At 38.5% G+C, this 12,875-nt stretch overlaps 1 protein-coding gene across 2 annotated transcripts in view; it reads left to right on the top strand.

The window, feature by feature from the left end:
* Positions 1-12,875, top strand: part of ANKDD1A (ankyrin repeat and death domain containing 1A) — a 1,318,298-nt gene that overhangs the window by 1,167,190 nt on the left and 138,233 nt on the right. The window lies entirely within an intron of this gene.

Below are 12,875 nucleotides of genomic sequence, written 5' to 3'. Positions count from 1 at the left end.
ACTTTTGTTTATAAGAAAAGTTTCAGCATTAGGACAGTGTGTGACTGTGTGAGTGTTAGTGGGTTAGACTTAGAGTGAGGGATAGGTGTGTAGTGTGTGTATGCATGCGCGCTTGTTTGTCTGTAAGTGTATGTGTGTCTATGTGTCTTGTTTAGTGATACTGTTAGGAAAAGGATGTTTAGTACCCTAATGTAATAAGGTTGGGGTTAGAGACAGGGGTATCCCTACCCACCCTTACTTGTGTGTAAACCCTAATCCTATCCTTATTTGTGCCCATAACCCCAACCTACACATTAAAGTATTAAACCCTCTTTCCCTAACAGTACCACTGTACAAACAAACTATGTCTGCGAGTTAGTGGTCTATTTTTTTTTTTATTTAACAGTTTTTCCTTTTTTGATCGAGTTACTTATTCATAGAAATGATCGTTCAATGAAAGGTAAGTTCACTGAATATTTTAAAGAAACAGTGTTTCATTATAATGATTCTTTCCTCTAGGAAGAGTCAGCACCAGTGGGTGTCTTTGCCCCTCACATTTCCCCTTATAAAATCTAACTCCATGGTCACACATCCATGGAGAAAGGTCAAACCACACACGTGATCAGTGCTGGCATACAAACACAAACATATACAGATCTGGGGGCACAGCATGATACTGATTGCTAAGCTCTCAAAATCTTCTAGAATTACTTCCCTAACAACTCCCATGATCAAAAAATGAAACCATAAGTACTAGCTATACACTTTTGCAGTTTTTAGTCAAATGTACATTCAGTCAAGTAATACTGAATATTATGGATGGATAGATAGAGCTATATCTATATGTCTTTGTTATCATTCATTAAATGGTAATTTTATCAAATGTTAAATAATGGAGCCCTTTATATCCACTATTATTGCATGAAATCACCAGAACAACCTTTAAGAGGTGTTATGCAGGGTTGCAGGTCTTGTCCTCTCTTCAGAACCTCATCAATGAAACAAATGTATGTATCAGGCTCAGCCATCTGTCAGTTGGCCAAGCGACCATTTAACCATCTGCACAACCATATATATGAAATACATGGATCTGTTTTACATTGTCGAGAACATCAAATGGCTAAACATTAATGCATAAATATTGACATTGATTGATGAAAACACACACAGTTATCTTTTTCTGTGGTGTGGGGGGGGGCAAGGTCCCCTGCCCTCCCCCAAATTATGTATACCATCTGCAAGATCTCACTACAGTGGCAAAAAGGCCAATTCCTCAGTCTCATACAACAGACTTCCCATTCACTTGCCTCAACTTTCTATGGTTCAATATTTATTTTTAGATGTTTAGGCATTCTGTGTTCTGGGCAGGCTATGATGCAGCAAAGACCCATTTATATATATATATATATATATATATATATATATATATATATATATATATATGGGTGTGTGTGTGTGTGTGTGTGTGTGTGTGTGTGTGTGTGGTTGTGTATAGATTGTGTGGGGGGAATACGGACTATGAGTTTTCCATGTCCAGCCTCAAAGTCATGTAAAGTAAGTAGGTATTTGAGGAAAATTGTCTGAACACTCAAGAAAGTAGATGAACCTAAAGCTGGGATGCAGTGAACTTCTGGCAAATGTAATAAAACACTTGTAAAAGTTTACAGCAGTATTTAATTATCACTTTGTTTTGAGTCATGGGACACACATTATAAACGTTAGTAGCTGATTCTGTTCTACAGTGCTGTTAGCATGAAAAGGAAATGCATAACTGGGTTTTCCCCTTCCTTGCAAAGTATTGATTTGCATTGTTTTGAGTTTATACACCACATCTTTATGGAGTAGAAGTGCTAGATGCAAACATTCCAAAACAGTAACTGCCAAAGTACAAGCTAACACAACAAAACAAAATATGATCAGCATCTCTAGTATTGGAAATCTGTGTGTTTGTGGTGGGCAAACCTCACAACCGTACAGAATTCCTTGGACTTTACCGTTTTTTAGGGCAAAATAATGGTGTGCCAACAATTTCCAAGTGGCCCCTTCAGTTCCCGATTTTTTTTATTTTATTTACAATTTTAAAGTGCATCATCTGACATTATCACGTTATCATTATTTGTCAAGGGGCCGCCCTCTACTCTGAAGTAAACATGGGCTGAACTGGCTCTCTGTGTGTACTATGTCATCTCGTTTATATTAGGTGCCAAAACCAAATACAACACGCAGTAACTGCGCTTTTGCATACTCGGGAAAGACACACTAGGCTATCAGGAGCACTTCACAAGAGTTTATGAACTTGGCCTGTAAGGCATTAACCTGAGCGATATTCCATTCACCTGATAAAGTATAATGCCAAACTAAATAAAAGCGAATGTGGTTTGTCGGTAAAATACAAGAAAACAAACAGTTCCATTCACAAACGTTAAAACCAAATTTTATTAAACCAATAAAGATAAGTGCTTTTATCCCTTATATTAAGGAACTTCTTCATATCTAGTTTTAACATCTGTGAAACTGTTTGTTTTATTGTATTTTACTGGCAAAGCTACATTCGCTTTTTTTTTTTGCATAAGGTAGGATAACCCATAAGCAAGCACAAATCACAGAGTGAGCACCTAATACATGAAATCCACCCCCCTGACACATCAGTTTTACCTGCTGTTTCAACACCAAGCCAGAGAATGCAGTACATAATCTAGTTTGGTATAGTGTTAAACGTGCTATTTATTATTTCCTTTCATGTTGACTCATTATTTTTCATGCTTTTCTGAACCCTCCATTAAAAAATAAAATAAACCAGCAAACAAAGTAATAAATCACAGTGTTCCAAAACGGCATTGCATGCAGTGTGCTTGCTGATGGTTTATGTATATAAGGGTATGTACAGAGGTCAGTTACCGAATATTCACAGTCCCATACACACTACTTTACACGGAGAGTAATTTTAATGTCAGATGTTTAAACCGCAGCTAGTTCAGTTTCAGTATGGTCCCTTCATGTGGTGTGTTTTCAAGTCTTTTAAGCACATGCAAACATAGAAAACTTAACAGTTCAAAGGCAAAGAGTGCTGATTTGCATATCATCTTTGAGTTCCCACGTAAAGGGTTATCTGACTGTGGAACTAAGTAGCACGTAATATTTACTAGGTAAGATAGGTGATGGAAAATCTCAGCCGTGTACCAGAAGTCATTGTAAATAGTGTTAATTATTTTTTTTAGATTAAGCTAAATAAATAAATACATGGATGATCTCTAGCGCAGCCTATTGTTTTAACACTGATATAAACCATCCCCGCTTTCAACAGAAACACAGTAACCTCCAGCAGTTGGTATGTGCATGGATTCTGAGATTTGAACTGTTGTTGACCGATTGGATAGAAGAAAGGGATATAGGGTATACCGCTTTGTGCAGAATGATGTTTTGATAACGTGAAGTTGAACTAAAATAGCGAGTATAATTGAAGAATTAGAAATTAAAGTTGTTTGAGGGTATGTATTAAGTGACACTAGGATCGAGAATATATGAAGTGGTGCAGAAGAAAGATATTTTACTGGTGTTTGTAGAAGAAAGGAACTGTAAGGAAGTTGTGTTGTGACAGTTGTTAAATGCTTAAGTTTACGTTTAACAAGATGGTACAGTCATTAGAGAAGAATATAACTGGTCAGTGGTGGTAGTTCAGCATCTCTGTATGTATGGACTTAAAATTAAAAACTGGAATTTGAAACAAATTAGTTGTGTGTTTTGTTTGGGAGAATATTTTTAATCGTGTAGGTGTTTGCATAATATAATGTATAATTAATGGTTTGGTATGCATTGTCTTTACAAGAAGGTCAAAATTTGTTCTTCATGATTTTGAAATGGTAGATTTGATGAGGTGATGACAGCTATGTGGGTCATTTGTTAAGCGTGCATCAAAACTGAGATCCTTTGTGGTGATCTTCCAGTACTTTTTCATTTTTTAAAAACATGAGATGGGTACAAACAAATGTTTATGGTGTATCCTAGTAAGATGGCACCTACAATAATAAATGCGGCTTTTTTCCCATCTTGTTACAATTTTCATCAGATGGGTGAAATGGTGGATCATGATGTGCTGTATGTGCCGTATGTGTAAGGAGCTTGAAGGAGTATGTAGCTCACAGCTAATATTGTATAAACTTGGTTTTCATCCCCAAGTAGTAATCTTGATGAAAGTCTTGGCCATGAGGCATAAGTCATTTTTATTGTTATTATTCTTGTTACAAAGGGGAATGTTCTTATTTATGGTAAGTCACTTGTATTGTCTGTAAGTCTTTGGACAGGTCACAGATGTTTTCAGCCAACAGATAACAAAAGCAGAGGAGAGGGCACTCTACCTAGTAACTACGAACCTGTTATCAATCTGCTATCCATTCCCCACTGAAATATTACTAGCTTATCATTTTTTAATGTAACAAAGGCAATTTATTCTTCAGGGGCAACAGGCACTTTACTTGTAGATGAAACAATGAAGTATAAAGTTGTTTGCTAGCAACAACCTCTTCATTAGTTACATATCTCTTTAATGTGGAATTATTTAGATGACTTTTACTTCTGCAGAGATTGCGCATATTTACTGATACTGGTGGACTGTAGAATCTTGAGTAGACTTTTATGATGGAAATGTTCTGAATTGGGCAGCTTATTGGTTCATGCATTTTGTTTCATTGCTTACTGGAAAAATGTTCAAAACAATAAATTCAAAACGTGCTCTAACAAGTGTGCTGTATTATACAAGGAATATAATTTAATACAGTCAGGAAGGTGTATCAAAGAGCACATGTATGGGGTCTGTGATTTCAAAACAGCCCAAAGGTAATCTTTATCCACCACTGGCCAGATGCATTTTCTTTGAATGTGGGTTTCAATGCTGTTTCAGTGAATGTGAGTTTCAAGGGCAGAGAAGTTTTAATACTAAGTCTGCTTTCATTGTGAGACTTATTGCTATGTTTAGCAGATGTTTGTTAGTGTTTGTATTATAAAATGTAAAATAAAAGTTTCAAATGAAATCCAAATAATCATTGTAAAAGTAAAGCAGTATGTACATGACAGTGTTTGTGGTAAATGGGATGAAATAGCCAAGTAATGGGACTAAACCTCACCATAACAATAAATAGGATGTACTAGAGGGATAAATTCCTGTCCCAGAGACTTCCCATGCTTTGAAACAAGATTCCAATCTACATTAGGCAGAGCTCCTCGCTAACACTCAAGAGAAACCTTGACAAGTGGATGGGAATCAGAAAGTTTACTCCGGGGATCACTTTGGCTCTGCTGGACAGAGGCACAGGGAACTAATCTAAGGGGGCGGCGAAAGCCAACACATTCTGGCTAGGCTTATAAATGCCTTTGGGCAGATTGCCTAGTACCTACGTATGAACCTATTGGAATGGCTGCAGGGGGACTCTGGGGCCATATTTTGGTTGTCTGTTCTTCAGTTTGTATTTGAAAGTTTGTATCCCACAATTCCATTGGGGTGGGTGGGGTTACATAATTATGCATGCAAATTTTATGTTAATTACTGTACAGATTTGTACCTATTTTTCATGGGCCTTTGTCCAGATTTTTGATGTTTCCAGGTTGAGAGGTATGGTGGTGGGAAAAGTCCCCTCCCCAAAAAATGAAATTGTTAAATGTTCTGCTGCTTTCTTTTCTGTGCTGTTTGTTAGTCTTTTATTTTACACTGTACTGTCTGGGATTCACTGATGTATCATATGCTAACCAGTGTGGCATTGTATATTGTATTAGTCATCCTTTTCTTTTGAAAGAGAAGCTTTTCAGGTTGTGCTAGTAGGTTAGAAGGATGGCATTTGTCAGCTAAAAATCAGTAGATAGTTGTTGTGTGTCCATGAAATATAATAGTTGTAAGGATATTTATGACACTTTCTGTAGTCATTCTGGCATTCGGAGTTTGGAGTATAAATATAAACCATTAGTTTATTTGGAAAAATATCAGAGAACTAACTTTAATATCTATTGGGTTTCTGGAACTTTAAGCGCTAGAAAATGTAAGTTATCTAAGACGGTGTGGTTTGTTTTGTGTTGTGGTTGATTTATGATTAATGTTACCACTGGGAAACTGTATTGCCTCTAAAATATTAACATACTGCCACCACATGACAGTTAAAACTGCATATATTCTACAATAGTGTCTCTTTATATACATGCACATGCACGCATCACCTAAAGTGAATGTTTCATGCAAAAAGCAAAAATACTGAAAAACAACTGCTAGTAGAAGAAAAAAATGACAGTTTTCTTGTTTCCAATATCTTTTACTCAGCTGTTTTAAAAATTAATACATTGCAAAAGCAACTGCAACAACAACATAAAAACAGAAACAAGTAAAAGAGTGTATAAAAATATTACTTAATCCTAACAAAACCTAAACAGAAATCAACAATTTACAATCAATGATATACAGCTGCATGCTAAGCTAATAAACACTTTCAACTTCACTGGAAATAAAAAAAAGTATGATAAAGGAGGCCAAGGATAATCCCCATACATCAAAGCAGGACGGGATGCACCCTCTTTTTTTGGCTCCTTAAATAGATACTGGCCCATCAGAATCATTTAACCCTCATCACTGGCCCAAAAAACAGCAACTCTGGATACATCAATACCAACCTTCGCCAAGGATCACAAAAGACTTCTGGGTCTTCCAAAGATTCCCTCCCAAGTTCTCAAGAAGTGTACATGTAAAAGAGACGCTTTGATTCCCCTGTGGAACCATTCACCCCAGACACTGATTTCAGTGAAGGAGAAGTTTCTTCCAAGTCTCCTCCTGAAGACTCCAGTTTTGATGAAATCCTTGAATTGATATGCTAGAGGGGTACTTTGCCAAATAAGCCCCCTTCATTGAAAGAGGAAGTACTGTTCAAGGCCTTCAGCTCTGCCCCATCTAAATCGTGGGTGTTTTCTTTATTCAATGGGATGGGCAGTCTGGTAGCAGAAAGGGCATGGTGGGACTCGGACATTGTGAAGCCAATTCCTAGTATACCAGACAAAATTCTGCACCTACCCAAGGACAGACCTCACTGGAACAAGGGCCTTCTTGCTGATTTTATTGTGGCCACTGCCACTGTGAGAGAACATTCAGAAAGAAGTGCAGTAGTCCATCTTCCAGAGACTCTTGGGGTATGGATCGTATGAGTAGGTGAGCCTATGCATTAGGAGCTCAGGAGCCTTTTCCTTCCTGGCACTGAATTACTTTATACACATGTCAAGATTCAAGAGGGATTTGAGAGATTACGCACTTGATACTTTGAGATGAGTTTCAACCCTGTTGTTCATGACCAACCTTTCCATAAGGCTGCTCCAGAACACAGCAGTGGAGCAATCAGAGTAGTGGGCAATGGTATCACAATGCTCTATCATGTCTAATTGCTTCTGTGTGACTTTGCAGATAACTTCCTGTGTTAATGCCCCTTATGATGGCATTTCACAGTTTGGTTGTAAGGTCAAGGAGAACCTGCTGAAAAGCAAGCAGGAAGGGAAGATGTTATCTACCATTGACGTTCACATTGAGACCTCCTCAGAGGTATTTTTGTAGGAGGTAGAAGGGTAACAAACTGCTCTAGTTTAAGCAGTAATGCCTATCACTTGAGACCTGTTCAAATAGAACCTCCCATGGTGGGGGAAGGCACTTTTAACAGATGCCACACTAGAGGCAGAAGGGGTTTTGCAACATCAGATTTAGGAGAGCCAGTGCTTCTGAAGGCTTACCCAACTGCTCCTTTCTGGAACATTTGGGGTTGATTGTCTCTTCACATGGATTCTTCATTGGTGATAGCACAGGGCAAATGAGTGAAGAACATAATATCCAGAAGCCTTATTCTCTTCATAATATTTCCCAACAATCATCCCAACCTCTTCCAGATGTTCCATCTCTACAGAGAGAGCTGTGGCCCAGGAAATCTCCCAGCTTCTTCAAGAAAGAGTCATCCAAGAGGTCCCAATAGACCAGAGAAGGTCCAACGTATATTTCAGGTTCTTTTTAGTACGAAAAAAAAATTCAAAGGACCTCAGACCCATCCTAGATTTAAGTGGCCTACACCATGATGTAAAAAAAAAAAGATGCAATTCACAGTGCAATCCGTTATTCCGTTTCTTCAGGAAGGGGACTGAATGTGCTCAAAAGACCTTCAGGCTGGTTATCTTTACATAAAAATGTAGAAGTCATCCAAAAGGTACCTCCACTCCTGCCCTTGGAGCCACTGGCAATCAGTTCTGATCACCACCATTTGGTTTCACTGGAGCCATCCCCCCAGTGGTGTTCTCCCAGTGCATGGCAGTGGTCACAACCCATCTCAGGCTGAAAGTGTTATGATTGCTTCCATATTTAGATGAGGGGCTCTTCTCCATTGAAAAAAGAGAATCCCTTTCTTCACATAGAGACTACTTGCTTCATTTGTGTCAATCTTCTGGCATTTCAGTAAATATCAAAAAAATTAAAACACGAGCTTGCACATACCATAGATTTTATCAGATGCTATCTGGACACTACTATGAAGATTGCAAAGCTAAAGCCTTCTTTCAATCAGGAATATCATTACCAAGCTTCTTAAGACAAGTACTCTTTGGTTTTTCTGTTACTTCAAGTTTTGGGCTTGATGGCAGCATCTATAACTCTTCTACTACATGCAAGATATCACATGAGAGTACTTCAGTGGATATTCAGTGTTCAATGGTCTCAGCCTTTTCACACCTTCAACTTTTCTATCTGTATCTTCTCTGTCTATAGACATTATCTGCTATGGTAGAGTCAGTCAGCCTTATTCACTCTAGGGCATCCATTCTGTTCACTAACCTCATCAGCCATTGTCACCATGGATGCCACCTATCTGGGATGGGGACATTACAAGAGGAGAATAGTCCAAGGAACATGGTCACAACAGGAGGCCCATCTTCATTACAGTATCCTGAAGATTAGGGTGGTCATTCTGGCGTTGCTGGCTCTACAGGGCTGATTTGGACAAAGCATTTGTGGTGTAGTGCATAAAGAAGCAATGGGGAGCCTGATCTTACCCATAATGCAGAGAGACCATAAACATATGGCAATGGGCAATGTCTTCACAGCACTTCCTAACAGCAATGCACATACCAAATCAGATGAACCTTCTAGTGGACAGGCTCAGTCATTGTACCTTGATGCCTCATGAACTGTCTCTTGATCCTACAGTAGCTGAAACCATCTTTCACTACTGGGGCAAGCCTTGCTGCAATCTTTGTCTACCCCACAAGCCTCCACAGAAATAGATACGGAGGAATGCTCTGGTCCATCCTTGGTCACATGGTCTATTTTATAGTTTCCCTCCTCTTCCTGTAATGACAGTTTCTACAGAAAGCTTCACTTTGCAAAGCTTCTTTCATCCTCATAACCCCCATTTGACCCAGACGAATGTCATTTCCCGTGCTTTGGCCTTAACTGAAGAAACAGCCATGTCTTTTAGATCCCCATCCAGATCTCTTGTCTTCCCCTTTCAACCAGCCTCATATCGACATTGTCTCCCTCAGACTAGCAGCTTGGTTTCTGCCATTCCAGTGATAGCCAGTAATTCATCCTTCTTCAATAGTGTAGTTCAGATTCTGTCAGCCTTACAGAAAGACACCACCAGAAAAATTTACAAGAACAAATGGAAGAAATTCTCTATCTGAGTGGTACATCAAAGGCTTGACCTGTTTGTGGCCCAAATGCCTTCAGTTTTTCACTTCTTATTTATTCTTCTTGATTTTGATTCTAAAAACTCTACATTCAAAGTACAGCTAGCAGTCATATCAAATTATCACCAAGGGTTTAACTCTTCATCCTTAGCCCCACAAAAAGTTTGCAGAGCCTTTTTAAAGAAGAACCTTTCTTCTTAAACCAGCCATAAATCACCCTTCTCTACCATGGGATCTGAACTTGGTTTTATAAACCTTACATGAGCTCCATTTGAAGCCACTTCCTGTAATTTAAAATATTTATCATAGAAACACTTTTCTTGCTTGCTACGACTTCTGCAAAAAAAAATATGTGAACCTTATGTCCTTTGCTGAGAACAATAGAGGGTGCAGTCTTGCTGAGAACTAACCCTTGCTTTATTCATATTGTTGCCCCTGAGTCAACTCTAAGCCAGCATACTCATCTGCCAGTCTTTTTTCCAAACTATAAGAACAAAAGATAATTCCTGTTCCATACTCTAATGTTCACAGACAACTCTGTTTTGTCTTCAGTGTATCCAGGAATTCTATAAAGATAATTATTCCCCTTTACAACATCCATGCTGTGCTCCATAGTTTCCAAAGTAACCCTGTCTAGATGGCTGACTAAATTACACACATTTATTACATCAGCAACAAGTCCCTTGCCTATAAACCCACTGCTCACTTTATAAAGTCAATCACCATGTCTATAGTCATCTTCAAAAACTCCTCCATAGATGATATTTGTGCTGCAGCAACATTGTCAACTATGCATAACTTCATCAAGTACCAAAAATTGGACATTATTTCTAGATCCAGGTATATCTTTGGGTCTTGCATTCTGAAGGATAACTTGTCATGATGCTACCACCCAGGAGGCCAATTAAGCTTGGAATTCTGCTCCATAAGTCAAGATAGATGGAGGGTACAAAACAGGATATGGAGGTTATGCACTTACCGTAATGTTGGATCCTTATTGCCCCTCTCCATTCACCTTGTCAGCTTTTTTAACATCACCTAGCCAAATTACCACTTTCTTGTATCTGGATAGACCTAGTAAACCTATGTCCACAGCCTGTTCTCCAGTCTACCTGGACCTTTTGTGCAAGTCTTTCTGATGATTAGGGCAAACTCCATCTAAGGAACAGGGAGATGCAGGTGCATTATAGAAGAAGGAGCTTGAACATTGGCAAAAGCTTCTTTAGCAGAAAGTGACCAGCTCAGATCCACAATGAGGGTGGATAACCCATAGATCTTGGCAGATGGAGAGGGGCAATAAGGTTCCAGCATTGTGATAAGCACATAATGCCCATTTTAGTACTAGTACTGTACCTACATGTGTGGCATATACATTATTAATGTACAGGATGCACTGTACTAAATTGTAAAAGTACTGCTGAGAAGAATTCTTATTGACTGCTGTGTACCAGAATCATGGCTGATAGCAAATCTTTTTACTATATATAACTGCAATTCTACACTATAAATATAACACAGTCTTAGTAGCCTAACCGGCATGCTGTATAAGATCTTATGGATTTGCATCAATACTCATGGCAGCTTGCTACCCATTAACATGGTTTCATCAAGTGTAGTTGAATTTTTAGAGCTAAAGAGCAGCAGCTTGGATGTACCCAACTCTACCATCCCCTACCTGGTTGTTAAATAACAAAAAGTCAGTCCCTATATTATAAATTGGATAACACTCTGGCTTAAGAAAACTGGTTGTAATTTAAAATGATTCATCTTATTATGCTGCTGCACCCAGAGCTGTGCCATAGAGGACTGTACTCAAGCCTATATGATTTATTTTTAAATAAGAGATGTTCCTCCTCCTCCTCAGATTTTGTGTGTCAAGTATGCAGACATTTGGAAAAGTGTGGCAGGAAAGTTATGTATGTATGTATCTATCTATCTGTCTAGCTAGCTATCCATCCATCCTTTGTGGACTAGGTTACCCCCATTTGGCTAGTGACGTTTTTTCAGGGAGACCAAAGGTGGTATTTATACTACTTGGCTAAATTTAGCCAGGGCATCAGGAAACTTCCCTACTCTTTTCAATAGGTACCATGGGATCTTTAATAACCATCTAAGCTACCACCAACTCAAGCAGATGGGATCTCATTTTAACATCTCATTTGAAGGATGACACATTCTGGAGTGCAATACCTCCCTTGTACTCCTCTGCAGAGTCAGCAATTTACTTACCTGGTTTGGGAATAGAACCCACAGTCTTCTGCACTTAACACAAATATGCTATTTCTTGTGCCACTGAAACTACTATCTGTACTGATGTCTGTCATCATCACAATGTACTTAATGCCTTAAACGTGTGATGCACCAACAGTACCCTTGCTTTTTAAGCTACATGCATTGTGCTGTTTGATGGAGCCCTGACTATAACTCTGATGACCTCTGTTCGATTAGCCGCCCAGGTGCTAGAGGAGCCAGCCAGGAAAAGAGATCAAGGAATAAAGTTGTGATGCTGCTCACCTCTCCATGGAGGAAGATTGTTTCTGCCACTAATGCATCCTAGTGAAGAGCAGAGTTCTAGCAGGGTCTGTCGTCTTGTGGGGGGTGGAGCACAGCTGCCGGAAGATATGTGTCACCCACAGAAGTGAATAGCATCCCCACACTGTGTCTATTGCTAACCCAACCATGGAATGTTATCCAAGCATCCAGAAATGCTGGGTGAGCAAGTTGGTGTAACTAAGGAAATGATTTTTTGAGCTGTGATATAGAATCAGAATTGCCTAAACATAGTAAGGCCTTGCTGAGTTTAATTCTGTTAGTTGCCAAAAAGCAATTACTAGAAATTGGAAATCAAAATTTAAAGCAACCATACTAGAAGTAGTGACTATAGTAACAGAGATAAAATAACTGGAAGTGGCATCTTTAGAAAAGGGTAAGAACAAATTACATAGAAAAAATGGGAATTGTGGGAACAATACATACAGAATGAGTTTTAAGTGAAGGCATGAATTGAATAAACTATGTAATGTTTGACAATGACTGTGCAGAATATTATAAGTGATGTATAATGTTTGCAACTGAAAATATATCAATATTCTTTGTTTTCTTTTATATAAATGTATGATTGCCTGTGTCATAAGTGATTTTTATTTATTTTTGATTCATTGATAATTTCAATAAAGACGTTTTTTGTTTAAAAAAAAATATCCATGCATATA

This window comes from Protopterus annectens, chromosome 7.part1, assembly GCF_019279795.1.
Source record: "Protopterus annectens isolate FY-2018-M chromosome 7.part1, PAN1.0, whole genome shotgun sequence".
NCBI classification, from domain to species: Eukaryota; Metazoa; Chordata; order Ceratodontiformes; family Protopteridae; genus Protopterus; species Protopterus annectens.
Note: the sequence above shows the minus strand (reverse complement) of the source record. Positions and strands in the feature narration are given on the sequence as shown.